General features: G+C 34.8%; 2 long non-coding RNA genes across 6 annotated transcripts; both read left to right on the top strand.

Annotated features, from left to right (window-relative positions):
* The first annotated feature begins 4,540 nt into the window (after nucleotides 1-4,540).
* On the top strand, nucleotides 4,541-9,163 carry LOC138129012 (uncharacterized). 4 transcript variants are annotated; one of them, XR_011159010.1, is made up of 5 exons: nucleotides 4,541-5,209; nucleotides 5,273-8,072; nucleotides 8,150-8,679; nucleotides 8,729-8,844; nucleotides 8,894-9,163. It is a non-coding gene; the product is annotated as an uncharacterized lncRNA (long non-coding RNA). The 4 variants fall into 4 exon arrangements; XR_011159011.1 differs by having other exon boundaries at nucleotides 5,119-7,644; nucleotides 7,697-8,072; XR_011159012.1 differs by having other exon boundaries at nucleotides 5,128-8,072; nucleotides 8,150-8,505; nucleotides 8,569-8,679.
* A 5,186-nt stretch (nucleotides 9,164-14,349) lies between these two features.
* On the top strand, nucleotides 14,350-16,205 carry LOC138129002 (uncharacterized). 2 transcript variants are annotated; one of them, XR_011159001.1, is made up of 3 exons: nucleotides 14,674-15,160; nucleotides 15,218-15,532; nucleotides 15,917-16,205. It is a non-coding gene; the product is annotated as an uncharacterized lncRNA (long non-coding RNA). The 2 variants fall into 2 exon arrangements; XR_011159000.1 differs by having other exon boundaries at nucleotides 14,350-15,532.
* The last annotated feature ends 7,129 nt before the right edge of the window (nucleotides 16,206-23,334 follow it).

The raw sequence follows: 23,334 nt of genomic DNA, 5'->3' as shown, positions 1-23,334 counted from the left end.
ACTACTTTCTTGCATTCAAGTACTTGCAATACACTAGAAGATTTTGTTGGGTGTCTATTTTGGGCCTTGGGGATAACAGGAAGGATTCGATTCTCTACAGTGGGATTTTCAGTAATCGTAGAATTTTCAATTTGTTCAGCTGGTCTAACATTGTTTATTTAAGTTTGTTTGCCTTCACGAAGAAAAATCGACGGCAGGGCGTAGGTATTTATGGAGTTTTGTTTTTTGAGTAAAGAAATTGTTGCTAAAATGTATCTCGCAAATAAAGACATTATCTGTTTTGAAGGGTGGTGCAACATTTACCTAAAGCTTCTATCCATCGTTTCCTTTGTTCTTCTAATTTTGGAAATTTAAAATCGCCGATCTTGTTGTTTACAAAGCATTTATGTTTAATTTTTCCCATATCCAAATAAATAAAATAAAAATTGCGATCTGAAAAACCATATTTCGTACTTTTTCAAAAAGAAAAAGATAACTTACCAAATAAAAAGATAACAAAAAATTATTTCAAGATACTGGTTTGGAGTAATTTATTTTGTAGAACAATTTATAAAATTTATTGACTAAACCTTGACAGAAATTAGAAAATTCAAAATTACTGATGACATTATTAAGTAATATTCAAATCAACCTTTTTTTAAACGGAAATTCCCGATCGGATTAACGAGTAAATTCGGTAATTTAGTTTGGCCTAACGCTAGAGCAGCGCTAGTGTTGTCAGTGTTTCCCATGTTTTATACGGGTTTTGAAAGTCTTAATTCTGTTGATTGTCTGTGTACGTATCTACCAAAGAGGTACCTACTATCGCGGCCACGGAATTTTGGCCGTCACTTTCATGTCAATTAAAAAAAAATGGATGTAGTCCATGCTTTATTGTCATTATGATTGACTTTTGGAATTGACATCTAAAAATTTGTCAATGTCATACTTCATTCAAATAGTTGCGAACATGGCACCAATACCCTATTTTAATAAAGTGCAGATAAATAATATCCCTGTTCCAAGATGGTCTATCACATTCTAAAATTTCGGAACGTTTGGGTATAGGAAGAAGCACGATAAGTGCAATTATTAAAAAATGGAGGCAAGATCAAACAGTGGAACGACGTCCAGGTTCCGGGGGACGTCGAATTTCTATACGTAATCAAGACGAACAACTTTTAACTGTGATACGAAACAGTCTTTTTACTAATGCTACGCAGCAGTGAATATTATAGTAATTTCCCGGGCTCCGTCAAAACCTCACGTCGTCGTCTGAGGAATACTGAACTTCGAAACCACGCAGCTGCTAGGTTGTGTTCTCAGACGAAAAGGTCTTCCAGTCGTCGCACAATGGTCGTGTTAGGGTGTATAGACCACGAAACAGCCGATATGATGAACGCTACGTTGAACCGACCGAACGATTCGGTCGCTTTTCTGTTAACGTATGGGGGTGGATTTCTGCTGTTAGTCCTGGGGTAATGCTCCATGTAGAAGAGCGGTTGAACTCTGTCGTTTATATTAGGATCCTGGAAAATGTGATGCGCCCTTCAGTGACTAGGGTTTATCCCAATCAAAACTTTATCTTTCAGCAGGACAACTGCTCCGTGCATACGTCTCATAGGGTAGCAACATGGTTCCAGGATCAAAATATAAACGCCCTCGCCTGGCCCAGTCGTAGTCCAGATGTGAACCCGATAGAGAATATATAGGGTTTTTTGGTAAGGCATTTGCAAAAACAGAGACAAATTTATCGTAATAGACAGAAACTGCTTACTGCGATCACTGATGCATGGCACGCGTTACCTCAGGACTACATCAGGCATATCTATGCCTTTCCATGCCCAATAGACTAAGAAAAGTTTTAGACGCAAATGGGGCAGTTACAAAATACTAGTTTCTTTGCATGTTTCTAATACCTACCTATTAATTACGTTTTTATTTTATTTTTATATTTATCATCCCTACCTATTTACGCTTTCTTTCTCTTTGTCAACATTAGGTTAATAGAATATCATTGTTTGATCGTTTCTTAAAGTAGCTTTACAAGGTATCGCATTATGTGCAGGAAGGCATGTTTGTGCTTATTTAATGAAAGGCGTTATGCAGCACATGCGCACCTGCGTTAGGGTGCACAGATCTTACCGAGACTACAGAGAGCTAAGATTCAAGAAGATCCAAGAAAGTCTTGTCTTGAATCCGAGGGGAATGAATCTTTTTGCCTTATTCCTGCATATACATGTATAATATGTGTGTGCCTGACTGGTTGCAGGCAATGAGGAAGCGCGTTTTGATGCAAGTCAGTCAGCGTCAAAATGACAAGTCTTGAAATAACAGAAAGTGAGGTTAGGAATACGTAAGGGCCGCTTTACATCTCATGTCAATGGAATGACAAGTGACGGCCAAAATTCCGTGGCCGCAATTGTACATACCTACCTACCTAAACACCCATTTAGGTATGTTCTTTAGTTATCACTCCTTTATGCTGTTTGAAATTAAGTTACTTTCGAGTTTTGTTCCTTTTCCATTGTTTTATGTAAATCATGTATTAAATATAGGTATATATTTTCTAGTTTTACAAGACTATTACATATAGGCTCTGCCATTTCTATTGAAACACCACCTGTTGGGTTTTTCCTAAAATTTAGCAATGTGTAACAGGTTCGGTTGGTTGTAAAACGGCTTTTAGTGAGAAATTTGAAATTTTGACATTTTCTAGTTCCTAAAACGTCAAGCAAATCACTGTCAAAATAGGTATGATAAGTCAATGATCTAACCGATCTAACTACACATTTAGCAATTATTTATCTCGTCGACGCATCGTGCATTCTTTAAATGTCAATAGAAATCTAAAAATTTTACGCCTGCGAGTCCTACCACTACAAATGTGAGTGAGTAGTTTTTAGTGTGGTTATCTGTCGTGGTTAGTATTTCTGCTGGAAGGTGGAAGGTAAAACCCAAGGGAAACTCAAAGAATTTTAATCAATAAACAAGGAAATTACAAAATCATAGGATTGGCGCCAGTTTTGGAATCTTGAAGGATTTAGCCTCTCAGGTGTGATTGGATAATTCTGTACAGTAATAGCAGATATCTGGAAAAAGAAATTGGTATTATGGGGGTATGTGGACAATGTGGGATAAGATTGTAGAGATTAAAAAAAAATCAGGAGTTTGAGGAACTCAAAACTCATAATTGAATGAATTGGGTTAAAGTTCAAGTAAAAAAATAATTATTTTGATTTATTTCAATGTACTTATATGTATGTATTAAGTATTTTAATAAACTACACTTGCTGAAATGCTTTTTTTATTGAATTTTTCTTATGGTGAAACCACAGAGGATTTACGAAACTTACACGTAACCTCACTTTTCTGCTGTTAAAGCGTAGAGGTGTTAAAGTTAAATGAGTTATAATAATAATTAATAACAAATAAAACTGCACTCGCTGAAAGTTTAGCTGAAGAGATAAAAATCAAAGTTACAATTAATTCCAATTTAGAACACTAATTTAAGATCTCCCCTCAAGGCGCATGTGCCAAGTGCCGTTTTTTTTCTATTTTGCTCTATTTTCGCGAAAAAACAATAAATTCTTGATAATTATTGGTTTATAATGAATTAAAGACGCGTTGAGTCAAATATGACATGACATTCAACAAAAATCAAGATTGGCAATAATAGTCAAAAAATTACTAAACATATTTGCAGCGTTGCCAAACTGAAAATCAACAGGTGGTGTTTCAATAGAAATGGCAAAGCCTATATTTTCGTTTGGTTTTCATATCTTTTTGAAACTTCATGACACTTTTGAAAAGATACGTCAATCATTGTTGTTAACATTTTTCTCCGCTAGTTGGGGCTAGTTACCAAACGATTTTTTGAGGTTAGTAGAATCAATTTCAACAATGAAAATTGGCATAATGTTACGGCCGTATGGAGTGCAGCGGAAGCTAGATGAAGTTGACCATGCTACCTACTATTAGTTGCTCCCCCTGGATGAAATAAAAAAAGCATAGTGTGTGCCAAGAAGCCATAATTACAGTCGATTGCAAAAAAAATCGCGTATCTACATCAAGTTTTCTACACTTGAATTCATCCTTCTTGTTGTCAATTTTGATGTTACCAAAACAGGCAGACTGTCAAAAACTTTTCATTTCTTACGTCAGACCAAGTCAGACATAACAAATTTACATCCATTTTCACTTTAAGGTATACCTACTTACCTGCAATACGAAATAACCAATATCCAGCAGTAAAAAGACCACCTCAGATCGTTCTTAAATTTTCCAATATCAAACATTGGATGTCGTAACCTCTTTTGTCACAGTAATACCTACCCAAAACATGTAAAACTGGTTATTTTACAATAATCTGAAAACTTCCAACATAACGATTCAAGAACAGATAAGCAATATGCCACCATAAACAGACTTCCGAATTTTATTAGTTATTTTCTGTTTATCTGTTAATAAACAATATGCAAGAGTCACCGTAGTAACCCTGAATGCATTGATCTGTGCTTTTTAAAACTGAACATAGGTATGTAGGATATAACTAGAGCGCGGATTTCTAGCTATTACGCTTTACATAATAATTAATAGCAAGAAGAAAGTAATTAGAAATAAATATGAATCGTGACAAAAACAGCCATTTAATATAAAGTTTTTTATGCTTATTTTGCTTTTTTTGAGTTTTCATGCTTATTTTATGTTTTATGCTTTTTTTTTGCTTTTTTGTAGCTTTTATGCCACTTTCTGTCATTTTTGTTCGTTTTATAATTTATTTTGCTTTTACGCTTTTTATATGATATGAATCACAAGAAATAAGAATACTTAAAAGGTCCTTTTTTTGTCGCTGTTTTACAACGTAATACTTAAAAATCTAGGCCGTGTATTCCTGGAAACGGCGACCCGAGGCTTCCACGGCCTACGCCCGAATGGCGATTTGGCGAATTGTCATATACTCATATATTGCACAAAAACAACAACCTATTTTGATCCAAGACGCGGTAAAGACGTAAAAGTGAGACCATTCTGTCTCACAAAATCGACAGATAAAGTACGGTGTTGTTTAGTTACTTTAAATTGTGTGTCTGTGTTTTGGTTTAACTTTGTATATCTATCTACTATAGCAATGCCTAAAATTAAGCCATCAATAGAAGAATATATAAAAAACTTTCCGGAACTCAAGTTTGAAAATAATAAAATATTTTGTAGAGCCTGTATTAAAACGGTAAGTCTTCCTTATAAAAATTTATTTCGATAGGAAATTGTCACATGGGCTCTCTTATTGCAGATTAACTGCGAAAAAAAGCACAACATCATTCAGCACACTAAAACCGCTGGTCATCATGAACGCCTTAAAAAGCTATCTTCGCAAAATATTAGGCAACAAACTATAAAAGAATCAATAGCCACCTCTTCAAGTGATGAACAGAAAACATTCTATTCAGATTTATGCAACGCAATGATTTCTTCCAATATACCTCTAAAAAAATTAGATAACGGTGAATTCAAATGTTTTTTAGAAAAATACTGCAGCAGGCATATCCCTTCAGAATCTACAATTCGCAAGAATTATGTTGATTCGTTACATGAAGAAGTTATGGACGAACTAAAAAGTACCATTTCAAATAATTTCATATGGTTTAGTGTGGATGAAACTACAGACGTTTGTGGGCGGTATATCGCTAATTTGATAATAGGAATGTTGCATGAAGAATCACCAACTAAAGCATTTTTAATTGCATCTAAAGAGTTAGAAAAAACAAACAGCAACACAGTTACAAAATTCGTTCATGACGAACTCTCAAAATTTTTTCTACCAAATCCAGTTCCTTCTGAAAAAATATTGTTAATGGTTTCGGATGCGGCAGCTTACATGATCAAAGCAGCATCAAATTTAAAAATTTTCTACACAAATTTAATTCATTGTACATGCCTAGCTCATGGTTTAAATCGTGTTGCGGAAACTATTCGATTGCAGTTTCCTTTAGTGAACGCTTTAATTTCACAAGGTAAGAAGATATTTCTAAAAGCACCGCTAAGAGTTCAGATATTTAAGGAAAAAATGGCTGGCATCCCTCTGCCCCCTCAACCAGTTTTAACAAGATGGGGAACATGGCTAGACGCGGCAATGTATTACGCTGACAATTTTGAAGGTTTTAAGGAAGTTGTTCTAGATTTTTCTGAGTCCACATCGCAGTCTATTAAAGATTGTCAGACTGTTCTCAAAAACCAGGAGATTAAACAAAACTTAGCTTTTCTTAAAGCAAATTATAAATTCGTAAGCACTACAATAAAAAAACTTGAAAGTACTGGACTTACGTTGGTAGAGGCTGTAGAAATAATAAACAATTTTCAAATAGCTGTATCAAGAGTACCAGGGCGTGTTGGAAAAATTGTAACGACTAAGTTGAACGAAGTTTTGTCAAAAAACACAGGATATAAAGTTTTAGAAAACATTTCAAATATTTTCAAAGGAGATATTGTGGAAAATTTCGAAGTAGAAGTCTCATTGGTTGCAAAATTTAAGTATGCTCCGCTAACAAGTGTGGATGTAGAAAGAAGTTTTTCGCACTTCAAAAATCTTCTAAGTGACCGAAGACGAAGTTTTTCAGTTCAAAACATCGAAAAACATTTGATCATTGCATGCTATAAAAATAAGAGCGAAGTTTAATATATTTAATATACTAATTTGTAGCTTATTTTAAACTTTACTTATATTTTTTGTTATATTATAAAGTTAAAATTTCTTTGTTTATACATACTTACAGTCGCGAGCAATAAGTTTTGGTCGTCAAGGTCATTCTTTGACGCAATCGAAAATGCTCCATTGTAAAACAGTCGTAAATATCATAACCTATCATCATGTTGTATGACATTATTATTATTATTATTATTATTATTCATTTAAATAGTTGCTGAGGCAAACCTATTTAGCAACTTAATGGTTGTATAATTCCGTATATTGGACAATTGTGTTTATTACTGCATTTTGTCATATTGCTTCTTAAAAGCACAGACATTAGCGCTGTTAACGACTGTGCTATCTAATTTGTTCCAGGTTTCAAATGCGCGGTTTGTTAGGAAATATTGTCGAGAAGATGTCCTAAATTTCTCTTTCTTAAGCTTGTATTGGTGTCCTCGTAGTCGGGGGTCCGTTTGCATGTCTATGAACTCCGAGGTGTCACCTGGCCATATATTGTGGGTTAATCTATATATCTGGATCATATCTGCTCTATCATATCTGACTTAATTCAGGCAATTGTAGAATATCTAACCTCTCTCTGTAGGGCTTATGTTTAAAGCCTGTCGGCCATCTTGTCACTGCATGTTGTACTCGGTTAAGCATATGTATATCCTTCACATGATAGGGTCTCCAAACCGATATTGCATACTCTAAGTGGGGCCTAATGTACATTTTAAATAACCTTGAGCATAATTCAGGACTTGGTTTAGAGAAAGCTCTTTTGATTGAATGAAAAACCCCAGAAGCCCTTCTAGCGGCTTTCGCGCTCTGGTTGCCCCAATTCAACTTGTTATTAACGAAAACGCCCAGATCATTTTGATTTTCAACTACAATGATATCTCGGTTTCCAAGTTGATATATTTTTTTTTTATTGTTGAAACCAAGATACATGACGGAACATTTGTCCGGATTCAAGGGTAAACACCACTGATCACTCCACTCAGTCACAAAATTTAAATCAATTTGTAGCTTGTTAATATGTCTACATTCATTGGATGAACTAAAGATTTTTACGTCATCTGCGTAAGCTGCAAAAGGACATTGTAATCTGGCAAGCAAGTCAGATGTGTAGAGAGTGAACAATAGCGGACCAAGCACCGAGCCCTGCGGCACGCCACTTATAACGAGTTTCTTGTCTGAGAGCACAGAACCCACTTTAACTGCAAACGTTCTAGAGGACAGAAATGCCGCAATCCAGTTTAAGACATGTCCATTGATGCCACATCTTTCGAGTTTATGTAGGAGTAAAGAGTGTGGCACTCTGTCAAATGCTTTGCTAAAGTCTAAGTAGACAATGTCAACGGTTTTTCCTGTGTCTAGCAGTTTGGTCCACTGGTTACACGAGGTAAGCAAGTTTGTTATGGGAAAACGGCCAGGAATAAACCCGTGTTGGTTTATTGGTACAACGTTTTTATTTCGTAGAAATTCGAGTAATTGTCTAACTAGCACTTTCTCAAATAGTTTGCACGTGCTAGATGTTAGACTAATGGGCCGGTAGTTTTCTGCCTTGCACTTATCTCCCTTTTTGAATATTGGCGTTACAACGGCTTCAAGCCATTGTGTGGGCAATTTGCCACTTGTTAACGATGTTTGAAAGATTTTGCATAGAGGGCCAATCAAATTTTGGGAGCATAACTTAATAGTTTTAGAAGTGAGACCATCAGGGCCAGGCGCAGAGTTCACAGGTAAATTGTTGACTTCATTTAAAATTATTTCTTCTGTAAATAAGACATTGGACAAAGTGTCGGAGTGTGTGACATAAGGATGAATAAATGTGGGTATGTTATTGTTTGAACTGGTGTTAAACATTGATGCAAAAACCCCTGCCAGAACGTTTGCAGTTTCGAGGCTGCTACCACTCAAAATTCCGCTAAGATTACGAACGATTGGGACACTGACTCTGGAGGAAAGATGTTTACGCAGATGTCCATAAAATGCCTTAGGATTATTTAGTAAGTTATTTTCAAATTTGGTTTTCTTTTCATTAATGACATTTTTCAGGTGATTAGAGAAATTGCGGTGAATGTCGTAATCAGATGGAGCACCGGAGCGCCTGAAATTCCGCCAGAGCTGCCTCTTATGATTTATCATCTTGAGTAGAGAGTGATCAATCCATGGTTTGGACACAACTTGTTTATGCGATTTGATGTAACTATTTTTTTCCAGGTATTGGTTGATTGTAGAGAGAAAATATTGCCATTGCAAGTTAACACAGTGCAGTTGGTAAAAGGAGGACCAGTCATGCCCGGCTAAGTCGTCATTAACAGAAGCATAAGATATTTTTTTATAAGTTTTTATTTCAATTTTGGGTGTATTGTACACTAGGACTTGTATATCAAACGTTATTCTACAATGATCAGAGATGCCAATTGGGTCGCCAACATTAACTTGTGATATCAGATCTGGGTCTGTTGTTAATAAAAGATCTAAAATGGATGGTTGTTGATTCTGTCTAAAGCGAGTGGGTTCAGAAATTAACTGCGATACATTATTGTGGTTGAGCATTGAAATAAAGTCACTTTCACGGCTGCTTGTCGATTGATATATCCCTTCATTCCATTTGATATTGGAATAATTTAGGTCACCTATTACGACTAAATTAGATAAAGTTGTAAAACATGATTCTAATGTATTATTCAGTTTTGCATCATGAGCAACGGAGTTTAAAGTGGTACCATCAGGAGGTCGATATAAGCAGCAAAGTGTGAAAGTAAATACTTTGTTATAAAATTTAACCCAAAGTGAATCATATGGATCTGTTTCGATATCTACGACAGTAGTTTTGAAATTGTGTAGTAAGGAGTCCTTAACATATAGGCAGACCCCACCCCCTTTACATATAGTTCTATCCTTTGTAAATATAGTATAGGTATTAATAGATATTTCTGAATCTGCAATGTTTGAGTGTAGCCATGTTTCGCTTATGGCAATTATATCAGGATTACTTTTCGCGATATCAGTAGAAAGTGTAGCAAGTTTTGCCATAATTGACGAGATGTTTGTGTATAAAATGGATAAGCTAAATGGTTTGCCAGTTTCTAGTTTTTTTTATTAACAATTTGAGGAATGTTGTGAACGTACTTTATAGTTGCCGTATCATCCCCCTGCTGACGCATAATGTTAAGTTCTTCTCTTAAAGACTGCAAATGTTTTATTTGTAGCGGAGTTTTGTCATCTCGAATAAGTATTTTCGAAAATTGGGCATGGTGGATGAGATTCCCTTTCTTCCGTAAGCAGAGCCGCGCCATATCAGGAGTATTGAAGGATACTTTTAATGGTTTCGGTTTATTTGTAATTTTTGTTCCAATACGAGCCACTGACCCTGGATCTACTACCAGGGAGGCATGACAGACCTTCAGGATATCATTCACAATGTCTACATCCCGCTTTTCTTCGCACGAGTCTACATTGTAAATTATGACGTTTCGCGCTCTCCATGATCTTTCAACTGACTCGTTAATAACAGATTCCTTCTCATTAGGCGCTGAAGTCGATTGTTTGATTAGATTTTCTAACTGCTCGAGGCGAGATTCAAAAGTTGCTTTTAATTCGTCTACAGAGGCTTTAACTTCCGAAATCGCAGACAAAGACACGTTGCAACGATCGCAAAAGATCTTTATATTGGCTGGCTTAACATTGGTGATTAGTTTTTTTTCCTCCGTACTCATTTCCAAACAATTCACATGTAATGGATATTTGCAGGCGTCGCAATGAATTGACGGCTTATTTGAATTAACATTTTCAAAACAATGACAGCATTTTTTCGGTGGCATGATTAACTAAATTAATTAAATAATGATTGTTAAAGAATGAAGTATGATTAATCGTTATAGATTAAAGTAAATAACACGAAATCTAGTGAGACCTGCAATTGTCATTGTCATTGTCATTTTTTTTCTCATTTTTTTGACATTTTATTGACATGGGCATAATTAGGCTGGGAAATTTTTTAAATCTGTGACAATCTAACCAAATTTTGAAATGACAGTGACGACCAAAATTTATTGCTCGCGATAGTACAATTAGATTATTATTAAACATTATTTTTTAATATTTGTCAGAGTTTTATTCTTATTAAAAAAGTTTTAATGCTTTTTTAAAGGTTATTTTGTGGTTTTAGTGCTTTTCTTACGCTTATTTTCCTGTATTTTAAGCATTTTTAAGCGCTATTTTTGACATTTTTTGTGCTTAAAAATCCGCGCTCTAGATATAACCTATGTTCGATTCCCGGTTAAACATCAGGTTTTTTCAAATCACTACCATCTTTCGGAGGAGATGTAAAGCTGTCGGTCCCGGCTACTACTTAGTAGGGATGCGCAAAATTTTTGAAACATCGATAATGTCATCAATCGATACATCGAATTTAAAACATCGATGTGCTAAATATATCGACCAGAAAATATCGATTTTTTTAAACATCGATATTTCTAAAAAAAAAGAGTAATTAATAAAAATAGTGAAAATTGATGAAGAAAAACAAAATACAAGAACACTCAATTTATTAAAAAAACATTTTTCTACAAAATGAAAAAAACAAACTACAAAAACTTATTAAAAAAAAAATTTTTGTGGACAATTTTGTAATAACAATAATTTTGATAGGCGCTTGCCTTTAAGTCTATTTCTCTGTTGAGTTAGCACTTGTCCGGCCTTTGAAAATAGTCTTTCCGACGGCACTGACGTTGCGACTACGCTGAGATACTTGGGTGCAATCTTTGACAAATTCGGAAAAATCGACTTCATGTTTTCCCAAACTTCTAAGGGATTTTCTACGAATTGTCTCAGAGGGCATTGTAGATATTGTAGAACTTCAGCGGAAATACTGGCTTTTTGCTATTCACGACGAGACGAGGAAGATCCAGCAATTTCACTATTGCCAGTCAGTTTATGGTGCTCACTCCAAAGATCAAATTTTCCTTGCTCTATGCAAAAGTATTGAATCAACATAAGTCATTTTTTTAAATTTGTCATAACTTACCTTCAACTTCGACATTGCACGTATTCACCAAATTGTCATCTTCATCTTCCTGCGACGACATCATCAAATTTTGTAATTGAGTAATAGCCTTAGAACACGCTAGAGCATTTTCGAAATGAACCTTCTTGAATCTAGGATCTAGGATTGTCGAAAAGGCCATTAAGGGTACCTCTTCGATGTGACCAAATCGACGCTTAATTTCTGATGTTAATTCGTTTTTCAATTTTATACCAATTCCCAACTGACAATTACGGGTTGATATTTTTTTACTTAAACAATGTATTAAAGGTATAATTTTACTAGCAGTGATGTACTTCCCTCCACACAATTCTTTAGAAGCCGCTTCTAGAGGTAACAGCAAATCAATAACTTCTTGTATTTGTTGAATTTCTAAAGCTGTAGTAATTGGTGGGGCTGAAACATGTTTGTTTACTATCTCATTAATGGGAGCTCTTAGTTTAAGAAATTGCTCCAACATATAATACTTAGAGTTCCAACGTGTTGGAACTTCTTGTATCATTTTAAGAGAGGTCACTTTTCTAAGTTCATCGCTTGCCACAATACTCTTTTTAAACCAGGTTACAATCTTTTTAACCTTATTTATAAGTTCTGTTAAATGTGGTACAATTTCTACAGATCTTTCAACCACTAAGTTGAGGGTATGTGCACAACACGATATGTGCACATGTTTGCCAAAAGCAATATCAATAGCTTTCACAATATTTGCACCGCTATCGGTGACAACTGCCGTTACACTTTCTTTTCGTATACCCCATAAAGTACAAGTTTCAGTCAACTTTTGCGCCAAATATTCTGCGGTGTGTCGTTCTTCTAAATCATACACACCTAAGGTAAATGAAGTCAGGTTTAGTCCGTCAATAAAATGAATTGTGACACCTAGAAAGCTACGTGCTTGCATAATGTCGCTCCAAACATCTGTAGTTATGGTGACATCTTTAATTGACACCAACTTTTCTTTTATTTTAATAGAAACTAAGTCATATTTGGCATCTAATTTTCGAGAGAAGAAGTCTCTGCCCGGCAATTTATACAAAGGACTTGTAGTCTTCATTAAGTGTCGAAAGCCCTCATTTTCGACTAGGCGAAATGGATGCATGTCCTTGCATATCATAAATAAAATTGAGTCACTTATGGCATTAAATTTTTTTCCACTTACATGAAAAAATCCTATATTCTCAAAGCTTTCTTTAATTCGTGGTTGATTAAATGAATTACACAAAGTGATAGTTGAACAAGAGCCATAGCCATAATAATCTTCATTACCTTGATTTTGTGTTGGCGTTGGGGTTCGTTGTTGCGACGTGCTTGGTCCTGAAGAAGCCACATCCATGGATGGTTTTTCGCTGATGTCTTCTTTTTTAGATTCCTCATTTTCGCCAATTTCGCCTTCCTTTTGAACCAACAGTTTATGTTGACGACTAATGTGGCTTATCAAGTTCGTCGTATTGCCAGACGTTTTTAGCTTTTTCTTGCAAAAACGGCATGTAGCCGTACCATCATTGCCTTTGGAAAAATGTTTCCAAACACTGCTTTTACGCGTCGGAGTGATCGTTTTTGTCACTGATACACTACAGCACTACACTGCTGTTGCTTCGGAATTAATAATAACGGCGAGAACGAGAATAATCATGAAATAATCGAAGTGGATTAAAAAAGCTGACATTGCGTCTGCCACAGAAAACAAAAGCAAATAAAACACGTGGCCTTTCTGTGCGTGAAAGAATTCACTTTGCTGACAAATGCGGAAAAAATATCGCATTAAATATCGTTAAAAAATATCGATTCTCACCGATTATATCGAAAAAAAGTAAATCGATGTAAATATCGTATCGGTGAAATGCGAATATCGATATCTCAACAATATCGATACATCGTGCGCATCCCTACACTTAGTAGTGGTCGTTAGGTTATGTTAGAGGCGCTTGCGCGACCTGAAAACATCTAGCACTTGGCCTTAGCCAGAAGGTATACGATTATTTATTTATTTTTAACCTATGTTCAGAGTAAAAAAAATTCCTCGTATAATGTTATTCAAAATTTCATTTTTTGTCTTCAAATTTAATTCTTGCGGATTGTAGAGGGCGCTCATGATTTTATACTGATTGGCGTAAACCAGTGACGTGGGAAATAGAATAGACGGAGAATAAGATACACTGTTTTGATTCCCACCTCTTCATTTTTGCCCTTACCAAGATGGCTGCCGATTGTTTTGCTGGTTGCGGTTGCGAACAAAATAATTGTAGTTTTATAATGATGTGGATAACAAAATACAATAAAAAGATACATTAATTAATAACGAACAACAGTCAAATCAATTTATTGATGTTTAAAAAATACAACCTTTGTTAAAACCTGTCTTAACGTGTCTTACAGACTTACCTTTTAAATTTTTGTTGCATTGTTTGTTAAAGTAATGAAGTCAAATTTTGGTATAACTAAAAATTATTTGTTTGATCAAATATAAAATTATGATTTTCCGAAAAATTTTCAAAATCTAAAATATGGCTACCTATCTATAAGAGAAAATACGTTAGAAGGTAAAGTAGCAAAAACAACATTACAGATCCTTGTAATGACATTATCCATTGAAGGAGGATTATTGTTTTTTTTTTGCAATTTTTAACATAACACGTGCTAGTCATCTCCAAAATGTAAAAGTACGAGTTTTATAATTATATGAAAGCAACAACAGATACGATACCTCTGCAACCCGCGCAACTGCCACATAAATGTTAGGCAAATACAGAACAGATTTGCTATTACTGCTGCATAACTTGCCCTTACTTATAATGTTGCATGTAGGAATCAACGCTTTATGCCGGCGCTACACGATGCTACGAACACCCTCCAAAGCTGAATGGTTGATAGTGCGTCGCATCGCGTCAAAGGACTTCTTCCAAACGTTTGACGAAAACATTCGTTGGTTTGATGCACGGCTACACGATTTGTTCGAACTTCAATAGTTATTTACATTAGAGTACGGGATGTGAATTTTCCGGCACGACAACTGGTTTCGGGCACGATGGCGCAGCCGAGTGCCTGATTAGTTGGAGGGCCGGAAAATACGTCCCGTACGACATTTGTATTAGACTTTTCGGCTGACCAAAATATTAAATCTTTTAAAAATCAAGACTAATTTTATTGTAGAATTTGACATCGTCAATAAAGAATCGAATGCTGTGGAATCAATTCCTTGACGACCGTGACCGCTCATTTGTTTTTTTCCTAACAAATTATTTGCCGGCTAAATTTTCACGGTCGTGCTTCAAAATTTGATTTTGGTGTATTAATCGAGTGAAAAAAATGTCTAGTATATAATATAGAGTGAGTTAAATGTGACACCAGAGGCAGTGCAACTAGTGGCAGGACTAAATTCTGAATTATTACCACAAAAATCGAAACAACGTTACATAGGACAATTTTTTCTCACGAAAGTATGTAATAACTATTCTTTAATTCACAAATTTTTAATAAACCATATTTTATTACAGACAGTTTTATTAATAGGTGTTTGTGGTGCCTGTCTCCGAAAGAAGTTATATACTCGGAAAATGGAAAATGTCAAGAGAAGATATTATATTGATAACTGACACAAAAACCAATATTTGTAGATCGTTTGCCATTACCAATCCAAACTGGGTTGAAACTGTGAAGAAATATATGGAAGTCAGGTTAAATTGGTATTAAAACAATTTCAAATAAAATTGACAAATATTTGAACCTTGATTGCCCTATGGACACAAGATTGAAGTTCCTAAAATGATTCGTGATGACTGATGGCCTTCCTTCAACATCAAAAACAAAATGTGGTAATCTTGTAGTTTACGTCGCCCAAACTGCGCTTCTCATACGCGCAGCCCCATAGACTCTGCATTGTTGCCAGAATTTAATTAGAATTGAACGCATCTTTTAGTTGGATGTGTACGACTCCAATACGTTTGTTAATTGATCTGTTTCCCTGGTTTAGTTTGTGTTTGGTACTTTTTTAACTTTGTTTAGAAACAGTGAGTGGTAGAGGGGCTCCTGCACAGAATATAATTGTATAATTAAAATCACCGTCACGTGATGTTAATTGTGAATTTTCTCTTATTCGATACAAATAAATAAGTCTGGCAACGCTGTACACATTCAGCACGGTGCGCGAAGCGATGCGCAGTTTGGGCGACGTAAACTACAAGATTACCCAAAAGGTACTATGTTGCAGCTACAGCTCCTCAAACAATGGTGAGTTGTGTCACAAACTTCGATACAGTGCTTTAATCTACTTGAATTTTTAGCAGTTGCTTCCAATGTAACCATCCAACATTGAGAATTCCATCATCAGTACCGTAAGAGAAGCACCAGTACAACATATTGACATTCAACCCAGAAGTAATAAAGCTGACAGTTACCAAATTGTTTCTGCATTGTTCTCTAAAGTGGAGAATTGTAACAATAATGTTTACAACTGTAATTTTACAAAATAAATTATGTTAATAATGTTGCAAATTATTAAAATGTCTTGTACTTAACCATTACTTCCTGGTGAAAACGAATCATCTTTCTTCAGGTGAATACAAGATTTTGGGGTTAGAATGTTTTGTAGATTTTTATTTTCCAGTTGCACTTTAGCACTAACAGCTAGTACTGGATAAAGTAGGTACACAAAACCATATATCAACTTCTGTGGTTTTGTTTTATTGTGCTATTTTGCAGATATTTATGAAATACCTGACAATTGTCAAACTTTTTGACATATAAAGCTGCCAACCCAATAGGTTGTATTTTCCCTGTTCCGATTATTTTCTTTTTCGATCGATATAAATTAAACAAACACATTTATCGGAAAAATTATACAGGGAAATGTGTTTTTTTACACTAAATTAAAGTAACGTATGGACACTTTAATTTTAAAGTAACTGTGAAAAGAATAAATCAACGGTGTCCGCACATTTTTCCCGTACTCCACTAGATTTTTCCCACATTCCACTAGAAATTTTTGACATTGTACGGGAAATCGCACCTCCCTTGACCTAAAGTGTAAGGTAACGCTATATTTCCCAGATTGGGAGGCCGAAAAGCAGTTTTCAATTTCTGGGTGGCCATTCTGGGGGTACTAGACTACTAGGTGTAGCGCAAAGTGTTTCATTTGTATTTCACAGGTGTGTATTGTATTGTAATGGTCGGAATAGGTTCGATAAATATATATTTTTTTTTAATAATTTCAACGAAACGTCAAAAGAACCGTTCACTGGGGCCAAAATCGGTTGTAAATGTCATGTCTGGATGCCTTTGTCGGCACCGTAACTTTTAAAAGCGAAATTTGCAGCTACGGTTGTACTCTAGACAAACCGGACAAACGTTTGTACCAGTGGCGGCTACTCCGAGGAGGCAACGGAGGCAGTGCCTCCCCAAATAAAATTAAATAAAAAGAAAATAAAAAATATAACACTTAATTAAATATTATATTAAATCATATTATTTATGAAGATATTTGCTTATAAATGATAATTATTCTCGTAAAAATGTGTTAGGTACCTACTAGAAGATTTTAGCGGTTAGCATTTGTTGCTTTTGTCGGCCGGAGGCAGAGTTTAATTTAGCGTAGCACTGTTCGCCGCTAAGCGGACGAAAATGCATGGAAATGCGCCTAACTAGCATCGATTCGTTTGGAATAAATCGTTTTGTGCCCGAGAAATAACCTCGGCCGGCGCGGCGGCTTGCCGCGATTTCAGACGTCACGATTCATATATATGACCATCACTGTCGGGTCTCTCGAACTGTCCCCGATTTCAAACGGGCAGAGCCGGATTGCGGCGATGGTCAACTTTTAAATCTCCCGTTTAAAATGTACCTGGAAAGGTGATGGCCGGATTGCGGCAGTGATAGCATTCGGGTAAAAAGGGGCAGGGCCGGATTGCGGCGATGGACTTATAAATCTCTCCGACTTTCGTCTACATATTTTTTTGCATTGCAACTCTTCACTGTGCAACACCACTTCACACCTTGCTTTGTGGCACTTTTTATAGAGTATTTAAAAGACTCTAAAAGAATCAACTCTTTACCACGTTCACTAAATATCACTTCCATCTTCACTTATCCTCTTGTGTCGTTTACTATTAAGACTAACCGTAATTTTGAAAAACTGGATATTTATAACAGGACTTTTATGGTAGGTAATAGACATTTTAGGATTTAGGATCAATATTCCTTCCCTAATGATGTCCAGTAAGTTCGCCGACCGGCCGCAATCCGGCCCCTACCTTTACAGGTACAATTTCAATTCCGCCGCAATACTGCCCTCCATGTACAGGTAAAGTATGACCACGGCCGCAATCCGGCCACACCGTTTCAAACGAGTCTTGACTCTTGACCACGCACCGGTGGTCGTTTACAAGTGTAGATTGTAGGTGCTCGTTTGTTTTTGTTTTGGATTTGGAGTGGTGTTATTGGTCCCTGGTCAAAAGTCCGTGTTTTATTTATTTTTATATTGTTTAATAAAATGAATGAAGATATGGATATTAAAGAAATTTCGAAGATATTACTGATTAATTGTTAAATCATCCATTTAATTCATTGTCTTACGACAAATTGTAAAAAGTCAAGAAAAGCCACAACCAAATTTAATCGGCCTTATATGCGTAACTGGAAAGCAGAAACGGTAATTTAACACTACGTGGTTACGTGGTACGTGGTATCAGAAATGCACATGACTCGTCGAAAGTGTGAACAAAAATATGTTGTTTCGTTGGCCTTGCATGCTATTTGCTGCTGAAACAGAAAACACGGTTTAGTCGCGTTTAAGATTTAACGATCTTTAAAAATATTGCCCTTTGTATCGAACGAGACCAAAAATCAAAAGAGCACATCAAGTCAGCCGTAAAATTTCATTACATACTGGGAAAACAGAACATTAAAAACAGAACAATAATACAGGGTGTTTCTGAAATACGTGTATTAATTGTAACCAGTGGAAGAACGCGCCAAATCATGGAACTTTTCTCTATAACATTTTTACGAAAAAGCAATACAAATTGATTTAAAATTTATAAGAAATTAACCATCAATTTTACAAAACGTTATAGAGAAAAGTTTCATAAATTCACGAGTTCTTTCACTGGTTAAAATTAACACACGTATTTCAGAAACACTCTGTATGCTGTTTGTCAAAAAGCAATGTTAACTGTAATAAAATTTATAACAAAATTTACTCCAAATTTTAACAGAAAATGTTAATCTCAGAATACAGTATATCAATACTGAGATTTTAATAATACAAATGGGGGTTTTAAATGAACCAAAAAAATGTCATTTTTCTGAAGTTTTTGCGTAAAATGAAAAATACGTTGTGGATAAAATGTTGTACTGGGTTTGTTGATTACCAGCAAATAAAAATCTTGAAAACTTAAATACTAGGCCGTGCAGCCTCGTATCTAAACTTTCTCGCGAGTTTTATTTTTTCCTCTTTTAAACTCAATCCGGGGACAAACTGTATATACCGGTGCCCCAAAATTCGGGGAACAACTCAGTTGAGCAATATCAACTCATGTTAAGAAATTATTTGAAAAGTAATTAAAAAATTCTATATCTTTTAGATTTGAAGATATGGGGTGCAGCTTTGATCTCGTTTATTTTAAATATTAAAAAAGATTTTGACTACTTGTTTTTGACTATGTTAAAATAATTCTGAATGATTGTGATCAGGTTTGCTTTACTTTATTATTTCCAGCATTTCCAAGAAGTGACTTTATGTCGGTTTTACCTCAAATAACTTATGGCAACGTGGCTTTGGTTTTTCTTTCTTATTTCCATGGATACAACAAAAATGAAATATTTATAGTGTAACAAATATGTAGGTTGATATCTTCTACAAAAAAAAAAGATGGAACATTTTTACCTGATATTTTTACTTAACAACGTACTGGTAAGCTGTTCCGCGAATTTTGGGGCAGCCGGTATAGTATATTTAAAAAAATTATTATTATGGTGTATTTATACTATAGTTTATTTTTTAATCAAAGAACCACAACACCGCAATTTACACACAAAATAGAGGTGACAACATACACTTTTGAGATAGGGTGAAAAATCTCATCATACAGGGTTATTCACGAGAAGGGTATTTCTGAACTTCTTTTTGCCGCAACCCATTATACACATTCCAACAACATCTTGATTTCAAATTTTGAAAATAATTATAACTGAATCCGCGATGGCTCTTAGTCCTGTTTCTTTGACGTTAAGGGTGACCGATACTGGCGAAGTGTTTCAGTTTTGCCACCTTTATAACGCAGCCACTAATACACAGTAGAGTATATAGATAAGTATGGAAACCAAACTGAATTTTTACCTGAAATAATAAGCCCTGAGGCCCTGACCGTTTCCATGCCCTTACCGAAAGGTTCTCGGAGTTTTATGGTTTAATCTGGTTTATCAGACAAACAATAAATACATTTCTTATTTTGTCTAAAAATGTAAGACATAATTTTCTTCTGGAAAATTGTCGAATAATAAAATTATTAATATTATAATAGATTAAAATGGTCCAATCATATGAAGTCCCAAAATTCACGCCCATAAATAAATGTCTTTTTCGCATTAGACACATTAGACGTCGTATGCGAAAAAGACATGTTTTTGCAACGAATTACATACAAGATTTTTTCTAATTCCGTAAAGTATTAGGCAAAAAACAAGAAAAAAGAAATACAGGTTTTAATTTTTTTAATTCACTAATTTATTACTCCTATAATTCTATCACTCTCTATCTACTCCAATTCATTTATTACAAAAGTGATATTTATTGTTACAATTTTGTAGCGATTTTCTTGCCAAATGAGTGATTTTGATCTGCGGTATAGCTGCTATATGTAATGTATATCCAGTTTATTACCTGCGAAGTCGCAGCCAATTATCAACGATTTGAGCAATGGCTTGCGTTTTTTAAAAGTTTCTTTTACATGACGAACTGATGAGATCAATTCAATACTTTGATTGCTTTAGTAAAAGAAAAGAAAGCTTTTCTTGTAATTTTATACTTCTCACTCTTTTTGGCACTAATGCGAAAAAGTGACAGTTAAACGCATTAGTGCGAAAAAGAACGTCATTGTGACATTCAAATGACCACCAAAAAAGCACCTATTTTGCAATGGAACTACTGGTCTCGCGAAGGAGTAGATATTTACCAATTCGCGATTTCTTTTTGTGATTTATACATATACCTACCTGCATACTCCACAACGCACAAAACTTTTCATACGATCATATTTTAATTTATAAATCAATATTTCTGTACTTAATTTGTTATACCGGGTGTATTATTAAAAACCTTTGGTGCTATAACTTCCTTATTTTTTTATCCGATTTTAATAAATGATACATCAAACAAAATTCGTTTTAGAAACACTATAGCTCGACATGCTATAATTTTTTTTGACATTATATTTTTTGACAGACCGCAGCTAACTTTGTTTTTTTAAGTTGCACTGTATATTTTTTTATTTTTATTCTGATAGATGTTTATCTTCTGAAACACAAACATTAAAATAAAAAATCAAAAATTTGTTTTTAATTAAAAAAAATTGAATTTCCAAAAATCAAGTAACCATAACTTTACTATAGCAAATGTTCGAAATTACCTCCATTCTCTCTAGGGCCCGATTTCAAGTCATGGTCGCAAATAGGTGGTGCAGCGCAAATGTGTAGCTACCTTTGTCCTACACATTAGTTACCAATGTGCGTCATCATTCTCTCTTGCGACGTTACCATGACAACAACAAGTGCGACCGTCGCAAGTCAACTTGAAATCAGGCCCTAAGGTACATTCGACAGCTTCCACTGACGCCTATTGCGGCGTTTAATAAAAATTCTGGTGGTATTTGTTCACATACTGCTACGATTCTTGTTACTAAATCATTTCTGTTATCGACGCAGTCAAATAGACATTGTCTAGAATGCACTTTTATTACTGTTTAATGTGACTGCTTGATTAAAAAAAAAACGTTATTTTTTAATTTCTTCTTTTTGTTTCTATGCATGAACATGTTGTTTACATTTTCATATTCTAAATAAAAATCTCTATAAAACTGAGCAAAAAAAGTTAATAGTGCAATTTGAAAAAAAAAGTTGACTATCATTTGTCAAAAACAGAACTCAAGAACAAATATTGGATCAATTCAAATTGTAGCCCATTTAAAACGATTTTGCTTGACACATCAATTATTAAAATCGTCTGAAAAATAAGGAAGTTACAGTACCAAAGATTTTTCATAATACATCCGGTATATACAGTGCATTTTTTTTTAACTGTTGCCATAGGGAATTGCATGGTAAAACTTATACCCCCTGTTAACTTTTGTTCTGATGAAAATATTCAAACCATTTTTGGAACAAAGTTGAAAGATTTTTTAAACTATCGGATAGATTACAATTCAATATCCTAAACTGTCGAAAAAGTTGTGAAAAAAATATTTGTACCACGCCGGAATAATAGTCCGTCGAGCGGCCGCCAGAATAGCGTCCTTGTCGGCTCAACCAGCAACTGCCTATCCCCACTTTTGATTTTTGTCAGTTTCATTTAAAAAATAAATAGCGAGATCTTCTGGTGGCTATGATTAAATTTCTTTATAAAAAAAAAACAAAACGTAAAAACGTTAACGCACAAATAATTCAACACATTAACAGAAATTATCAAAGGAATTGTTCGAAATGTTTTTCTTCGACTATTTTGTAAATGTCGCACTGGAATGGAATTTGGTCAGGTTGAGCCGATAGGGACGCTATTCTGGCGGCCGCTCGACGTACTATTATTCCGGCGCGCTTTAAAATATTTTTTCACAACTTTTTCGACAGTTTAGGATATTGAATTGTAAACTATCCGGTAGTTTAAAAAATCTTCCAACTTTGTTCCAAAAATGGTTTGAATATTTTCATCAGAACAAAAGTTAACAGGGGGTATAAGTTTTACCATGCAATTCCCTATGGCAACAGTTAAAAAAAATGCACTGTATATTATATAATGTTAATGACGTTGACGTAATAATGTGCGGACTAAATTAGACAACAATTTATTCATTATTTTTATACGTACATATTTTTAAAAAAAACCTAATATTTAATTCCAAAAATTAGTTTTCATAAAAAAAAAAGCAAAAATTAATTCGCTCTGTACGGTCATAGTTTATATTAGAATTTCTGAAGAAATTCGAATAATACCGGGACAGGGTATTATCTGTAGTCATAAAATTTCCTGGTTGAAAACTGATCGGCGGCCCAAACTAACCCCCGGATTTGTCCCGTTCCTAAACAGGTAGGTAGTTTTGAAATCGGAGAAAAGATGTGCCTCTACTGCCTCTGGTGGCAAAAGCGATGAACTAAAATCGTTTTTATTCGCAAATTTATAAATGAATAACTTCCACAACTTCTGTTTTTTTAAATTATTATTTAATGTAGTAGGTAAAGGTAAATATATTGTATAGAATTACAAAATATTCTAACGAAATGTTCGCCTGGAAGACGAAAAATTTAACTTTTACATTAAGCTCAATATAAAAAAAACAAATGTTCCATCCACAATTTCACAACGCAGCGGACTCAGTAAACTTATTTAGATTCATTCTACAAAATCTGG

This window comes from Tenebrio molitor, chromosome 4 (genome assembly GCF_963966145.1).
Source record: "Tenebrio molitor chromosome 4, icTenMoli1.1, whole genome shotgun sequence".
Lineage (NCBI taxonomy): Eukaryota > Metazoa > Arthropoda > Insecta > Coleoptera > Tenebrionidae > Tenebrio > Tenebrio molitor.
This window is presented reverse-complemented; position numbering and strand designations above follow the sequence as displayed.